The 6,749-nt window shown below is 38.3% G+C and overlaps 1 long non-coding RNA gene across 1 annotated transcript; it reads left to right on the forward strand.

The window, feature by feature from the left end:
• The first annotated feature begins 1,046 nt into the window (after positions 1-1,046).
• LOC131998383 (uncharacterized) lies at positions 1,047-2,956 on the forward strand. Its single transcript, XR_009398678.1, has 2 exons — positions 1,047-1,509; positions 1,787-2,956. It is a non-coding gene; the product is annotated as an uncharacterized LOC131998383 (long non-coding RNA).
• Positions 2,957-6,749: the final 3,793 nt, after the last annotated feature.

A 6,749-nucleotide genomic window follows, 5' to 3' on the forward strand; every position in this document is an offset into this window, starting at 1 on the left:
ACGACGTGTTTTGTTATGATATCCAACAACAGCGCCAAGTATAGTTCAAATCGGTCAATAACCTGATATAGCTGCCATATAAACCGATCTTGGGTCTTGACTTCTTGAGCCTCTAGCGTGCGCAATTCTTATCCGATCAGAATGAAATTTTGCACGACGTGTTTTGTTATTATATCCAACAAGTATGCCAAGTATGGTTCAAATCGGTTCATAACCTGATATAGCTGCCTGTTTATGCCAATGATATAATCTATTACAATTTTGCCCAATTATTTCTTTCTTACCTCTAAGTTTACTAACTATAAGTTGACAGGTAACTTCTTTTGCTTTCGTTAAGTTAGCCAACATACAAAATCATATGTTAGATGATAAGCCATTATTAAAATAAACTCCCACTTTGAATTTACCAACGAAACGAACCACATCGGAAAGGTGTCTTAAGTCTTGTTTGATGTTTTCCAGTTCATAATTCTAAAGACAACCAAGGTACATTCAGCCTACACGCAAACATTTTTTGGTCCTTCGAACCGGATTTCTATACGCATTGGTACCGGGTTGCATAAGTCTGATTCCTAAAGACATCATCACTTCTTACGTCCATCGCTAAGGAATATCTCCCACATTCCAGATTGTCCCAGGTTTGAAATAACTTCCAATTCTTATTTATGTTATGTACGTTTCGATTGGGAAACTAGTTTAGAGTTGACAGGCAGATAAAAGAGAGCACAAAAACTCAATCGGATTCCTATAGTTTCGCTGTGTATTGTAACAAGTGTCAGTCCGCATTAAAATCATAGTTATCAGCTGCACAAGCAAATTATTGAAAAAGAAGAAATTGTTTTATATACCAATGTTCTTCGTTTTAAACAAAACTGAGTAACTGAAAAGTTAGTAAAGTTAAGTTTTAAAGAAATTCATTAAAGTTAGTCCGATCGTCCGAATTTGAGAAAAACGTGAAAAATTGCAAAAAAAAAAAAAATCCATAAGTGACAAGTGTTCGACATGTTCATATATTTGATTCATTTATAAATATGTTGTCGTGGACCCCGGAGGGTCCGAACTGCCTCAGCGGAGAAAGGGGACATAGTGTGCTGGCGGGCGCTGGCTGTTGGCGTTAGAGCTCCGGCTGTGGCTCAGTCTGGGGCGCGGTTCTTGCCAACACACCATGTCCAGAGACAGCTGACAAAAAAACTAAATTGAAACCAGCTCTGGATGGGATAACAACACAGGGTCATACTTACTTTACGGCAGGCACGTTATTCGCCTTCTTACTCGCACTTACCGCTATGGATTCGCTCTTCAGGGGGCACTGAGACATCCTACAGCGCCCTGGACGGCCCACCCCAACCATGGTATCCGTTGTCCAACAGTTTTGGATACCCCAGAATCGTCTCCCCGTTCCCCCTCTACAGCATGGTGCACTACCCCTTCCTTACCTTAATGATCTACTCTTCCATAGCGAAATGAGAATACTAAGCCAAGTGGAATTTCATTTCTACGTTATAAAAGGTATGTATGGGCTTTATTTAGAGGTTACATCCTCTGATTTTGATTCTATACGTTAAATTAACATTGATCAAAATATTTAAATGTTAAAGAAAGCTTTATAATTACTGCAATTTACAAAAACAAAAAAAACGCAATTTTTAAGGCAATGCAAAGTAAGAAATTCAATTAATTAGATAAAGATTAAAACAAATCAAACTTCTAAAATCAATCCAAAAGGACTTAAAAAAAAAATAAAAAAATTACAATATATATATAACTGTTTTTTTTTTCTTTTCAGAAAAGTGCCTTTGTTGCGTCTGTCAGATCGCCGGACTGGAATGCTTCGACGACGGCTCCCCTGGATAGCAAGACAATTTGGTAGCGGAGGTGCCCTGGATTTCCCTTTTTATGTTCTTGGTAAGTATGTATAGGTAGTTCGTGTAATGTCTTACCCTCAATAAAAATATATAATTTCTTGTTTTTCTTTTTTTTTCTTTTAGCCAACCTGCAGGGACAACATTAAACGACCAAAGGGTCTTTTATTTAAAGTGTATTCCTAGTGCCCTAGAATGAGCTCACCCTACTTCCTAGGTTGTATCGTCCGTTCAATCACCGGACTGCAGATATGAAACCCAATGTCTACCCTGTTTGCTGCCTAAGTTATTCTGTTTTCTTTTTTTTTTTTATTTCTTATATTTTTATTCCAGGATGTGTGTCAAGCTAAGTTTCTCTGTGTATCGTTCTAAGTATTGAACATATAAAAAGGAGCATACATCGGCCTACCTTGGCACCTACGGGCTGCTGGTGCAAAATTCCCTCGGGGACACTGGAGCAGATGGCGGCGGTGGAACCAATGATGAAGCTGGAGATGCTGATGAGATGATGATGTTGTTGAGGATGGAAATGTTGACGTTGCCGTGGATGACGATGGTTAAAATTGCAGTAGAGGTGGGTATTTATTATTTGACAAAAAGTTTTTGTTGTTCTGTTTAGTCTTTGCTATGTTTTATTCGTGGCTCAAATTAACGTTCTTTTTCAAAGCTTTTTATATTTCACAGGATCTTTTTTCTTTAGCATTAATCAGCACTAATAAGTTTATTTAGCTTTAAGTTGATCTAAAGTAACTTCAGCTTTTTTACTACAAAAGCTAGTCTTTATTCCTTTCACAAAAAAAAGGAACATTTATTTGCTTTTAAATAAAAAACTTTATGCCTTTGGCATCACATATTCTGATTTGTTTTTTTTTTCTTTTGTTTGTCAAGCTCACAATCAAAGGTTTGTAGAACACAACATAACCTTTTCTTTTTTTTAAAGTTTTCTCTCTTTTTGAAACACCACTTTCAACACTCTTGAGTACACCACCTCTTACTGCTTGCACGGCTCCATCCAAAAAGAACTCGTCATCTTCCCTTTACTGTCCATCATGGTTCCCCCAAGCCATCATGTCCACCGAGGAACCATCATAAAATTTTGTTTTCCAAAATAGCAAAAACAAACAACATATGGTTTCCTCGATTTTCATTGTACTAGTTACCTTTGTATGTGGAGGTAACATATGCTGGTATCGCTGGGTTGCATTCACCAGCTGCCATAAAAAAAACAGACTGTTCAAACCCAGATGTCGCTCTTCTCTAATCAGACATAGGGTGACACGCTACAAACCCAATCATCCTTTAGACGTCACCGTCATAGGATGGGAGGGAAAAACAAATTTTTGTCATGTATATAATAACATAACGTGTGAACGTAGCATTAGTCAAACCTATCTCAGTGGGTGTAGCCTCCTTAAGAAAAAGTAATTCTTCTCCAATAAATGTACCTTGGGCTATAAGTATACCTTGAGTCGAGTAGTGCCTATCCGGTACTCGACTAACCAGTTATACCTTCTTTAGACATACCTTGATCAAATTAATTATATCACTAAAGCGGACGGACGGAAAAAATATGCTGAATAAGCATTTAAATTAAAAGGTAAGTAAAAGTGGTAAAACTAAATATTGTGAAATAAAAACGAAAAAAAAATAAAATAAAATAAGCATATAAAAATGCTTTGAATAAAAAAAATTACAAGGTGCGTCCAAAAAAAACCAAAAAAAGTGCGGTAAACTTTACGCGTGTGCGTGTGTGTGTGTATAGAAATGAATGGACGAGTAACTACGCCAAAAAAAACTTAATAAAAAACTCTACTTGCCTAACAAAACGCAATAAAAATGAAATGTAAATAAACAAAAGTGTAATGTATAGAAAATTATATGCCGGCCGTGGAGGAATTCCCATGAAAAAGTGAATTATAAGATAAAAATTGTTATACGGTGCTGTGTGTGTGTGAATGGAACCAAACGGCAGTAAACTAAAATAACAGGCACCGGCCAGTAAATAATGCCGGACAAAGAATTAATAGGAAAAAAAAAAAAAAAAGGTAAAAACCTAAATTTTTAATAACCAACAGTGAAAATTGGCAGAAAAATAAATTTAAGTGGTTATGTACAAATCATATGTGGTTTGCAAAACGTAACCTACAAAAAAAACTAACTAAAAAAAATTCAACCAAAAAAAAAAAAAAAACGGTTTAATTTGATGTGCAAGTGTGTGTGACTTTAAGTGCGTATTACTTTACGGTATCCCTACCATCATCTGTAAACCACTCAAATCATGAATGGAGGTGGGGGTGCTAAAACCAAACTGAGTGCCAAGACAAATTACTCCGCAAAAAGTGAAGTGTGAGAAACCAACAAAAACAATTGCGGAAAATGTGTGTGTGTCATGTGCCTAATGTAATGCAAACATAGAACAGGTGTTAACACTCTCTTCTTCTTGTGATTTAAACAGATCGAAAGAAACAGAACGATAATGAAATGCTGTGAATCATTTATAAGTTCAATGAACGCAAAGTGAAAGTGTTGTGAGAAAGTTAAAGTAAAATCAAGGTAAAATCTCAACTTGGAAAACGGGAAAAAAAATAAAAGAAAATTTATAAAAATTGTGTAAACACAAAAAAATTAAAGGAAATGGAAAATTAGAAATTTTCCAAAGAAAATTTTCGGAACCAAAGCTAAAATGTTTGAATGAAATTAATGTGAAACAAAAGAATTATTTCAGTGAAAATACATACACCAAAGTTAAAAATGTTAAAAAAAAACAATATAAACAAAATTAAAGTCTATTTTCGTTTGGTCAAATAAGTGAGAATAACAAGCCGCTAATTTAAATCAGAAAAATTTTAAATGACAAAAAAAAAACAAGAATCTAAAAAAAACTACGAAGCTCCCAAAGATAAAAATACAATGAGATTCAAAAGCAAAAATTCCAAATTCAAAATTCTAAATTTCAAAAAAAAAAATAAAAACAAAAATTCCTCTAAAAAAATAAAAAATATCAAACCAAAGGAAAATCTTAAAATAATAAATAATTTTAGAAAAAAAAAATTGCATTTTGACTAAACAAACTTTCTTCTTGGTTCTCTTTCCAGATGCTGCAACGACACCAAACTCGCATCGGCCGCTTCGCTTGAGAGCACGGACCATACCAGACGTGGACCAGCGACATAATGTGCCCAGGGCAGATGAACTGGTAATTGTCAAATAAATAATACGCCACGGCGTATTCTTTATTACTCCTCTCAGCCCCCTACTTGCACTCACCACGGCATCCCTCGCCCCATGTCCAAGATGCCATAGCGATAGAAAGACGGGTCGGCCCGACATACACCGAGGTCGTCAAGAGGCTCTACCGTGGTTGAGTGATCTCCTGGGGCCGGCATCGAAAGATGACAATCTCTCGTCCGGACAAAACGCCTTCCGCCGCAACTCGCGCTCCATGTCCAAGATGCCATAGTGATAGAAAGACGGGTCACCCACTGCGAGGTTGACAGCGAGCTCTCCGGCGGTCGAGGCACCCCAGATAGGCAGAGAGAAATGGCACTACCTCGTTCTAACCCCTGTGCACATTACACCACTGGAACACTCCTGGCGGCCCCGCACTCGCGACTGCGTAAGACCACGAGTTTCGTCGCTCTCAGTCCCCGACGGATAATTCAGGTAAGTATAAGGTAAGTATAAAGTTCCAATCCTCTAGGTCCATTTACTCATCGTACACACACACACGTCCTTCACCGCCTGTTGACCATGGGATGTAACTTGCAAGGAATTTTATGGAAGCAATTCAAATGACCATCTATAGACGGTTTCGCCTAAACTGCCGCCCAAGGCGAACAAAAAAAATCTAAGTTTAACCCAGAAACTGCGTGCCTGCCAAAACTAAAGCTAAGTATCCTTAAATCTAAAATTAAAAGATAATTCAAATTCTAATTCATTTCAATACTTATCCTACAGCCTACTATTCTATTGCCTTACATCTACTATCCTTGGATTCCTAAGGAGGATTTGGAAAGTACCATAAACCAGGTAAGTGATTGCTACTTCCTCATCAAAGGTGTCGCCGTAGTATAGCGATCTATCATCGTTATGCCTATTGCTTAAGATCCTTCGCGTGGTATACCCCTATTGTCCTGCCTTTCAAGTCTTCAATCTCGTAAAGACATCTTCCCACCGGGCGTACAATCCGACATCTCAAATACTTTTTGTTGAGTTTGGCATTAACGCCCTTACTAAAATCGCTCAATTGGTGATTTCGACGGTATACCTCTTGACCCGGGAAGAATCGAACCGCTCTAGCCCTTGTATTATACTTAACGGCCCTGCCTGTATAGGCCTTCGATATGTTCTTTCGAAGCCGTTCCCTTACGAGTTCCAATTGGGTAGCCTTAGGCAAAGCGGCATACTCCGGGTCCTTCATGACATCTAACTGGCGAGCCAACCTGTACACGCTTCCATGAGTTACCATATTTGTTCCAAATAGAGCAAAATATGGTGTCATACCCGTGGAAGCATGTACCGAAGATCGCAGGGCACATTCGATGGCCGAGATATTCTGGTCCCACTCCTTCTGATCTTCCTGCAAATAGGACCTTATTGCTGCCAGTATAGATTGGTTCACTCGCTCCGAAGCGTTAGCCTGGGGCGAGTAAAGACCTGTCCTGAAATGGGTGACCCCATAGGCTTCGAGGAAAGCAGTAAAATCCTTGCTCGTGAACTGCTTACCGTTATCAGACATCAGGGTCTCAGGCACGCCAAACTTATGGAAAACCTCTGTCGTCAAGAACCGGATTACGTTGCGCGATGTGGCCCTTCCCATGGGTTTGAGCAAAACAAACTTGGTGAGGTGGTCCAGAACGATAAATATGAACGAATTTCCGGTCTTCG

Source organism: Stomoxys calcitrans, unplaced genomic scaffold (assembly GCF_963082655.1).
Source record: "Stomoxys calcitrans unplaced genomic scaffold, idStoCalc2.1 SCAFFOLD_243, whole genome shotgun sequence".
NCBI classification, from domain to species: Eukaryota; Metazoa; Arthropoda; class Insecta; order Diptera; family Muscidae; genus Stomoxys; species Stomoxys calcitrans.